Here is a 997-nt window from a genome sequence, read left to right as displayed (position 1 = left end):
CAAGCCTGTGGGCTGGCCTAGAGACAGGGAAGGTGACTTCTGGGACCAGCAGCCACGTCTCTAGAATGATGACTGCTGTGTTCACCTTCGGCCAAACATGCCACTGGGGTCCAGGCCCTGAAAAATGCCCGCCCTTGGAGGAGCAGAACCTGCAGGTCCTGAGAGTGCACACTGCGCAGTGGAGAGGGTGCGACTGAGAATCGTGAAGACCGAGTCGCCGCCGACCTTGGGCCTCAGTCTGCACAGCTGCGAAGTGGGAAGAGCAGGGTGGTTGGGGGTGAATGTGACAGCCCATAAGCTGTGTCTGGACCGTGGGAACCCCTCAGGGAACGGCAGCGGTTAGAACTGGCAGGCAGAGGGTTCGCTGGGAGCCCTTTTGCCAAGCAAAGAAGGCAGGGTGCTGGGCCGATGCCAGCCGGTGGATTCTGAGCGCTAATGCGTCCACGGCTGGAGCAGCCCAGAGGGAGCAGGGCTGCAGCAGGCTGGCTGGTTCTTGCCTTTGGCAGCTGGCTCGCTAAGCTCAGGCAGACGCCAGGCGCTCTGCTCTGAAGTTCTCCAGGGCAGACACGTCCCAGCCCCCCTCCTTCAAATCTAGCTGTTCTTCCCTCACAGTTAAGAGGGGCTTCCCCAAGCTCACGGTGCTGTGCTCCTCGCCTTCCCACGGGCCTGTGGCCACGGCAGGTGCTCCACAGACGGGCAGAAGAGCCTGTCAGCCTCTGGGTGGCCTCTCTGAGCGTGTGCATCCCAGGCTGTGGCCACAGTTTCCTACAGGAGCCTTCGCAGTCCTCATTTCGGCAAATTATGGGGCGTCAGAGAAGACTCGCAGTCTGCTGTGCAGAGCCAGATACGCACTTGGAAATGCCTCCAAGGCCCTTTCTGATTTCCTGGAAACCAACAAGTGTTTCCAAGACTCAGTCTATGCAGCTGGACCTGGCTGGGCCCCACCTTTCTCGCTACCGACCCTGCTAAACCTGCAAACTCCCATCTCTACTCCCAA

Source organism: Tupaia chinensis, unplaced genomic scaffold, assembly GCF_000334495.1.
Source record: "Tupaia chinensis unplaced genomic scaffold, TupChi_1.0 Scaffold000604_1, whole genome shotgun sequence".
Lineage (NCBI taxonomy): Eukaryota > Metazoa > Chordata > Mammalia > Scandentia > Tupaiidae > Tupaia > Tupaia belangeri.
Note: the sequence above shows the minus strand (reverse complement) of the source record.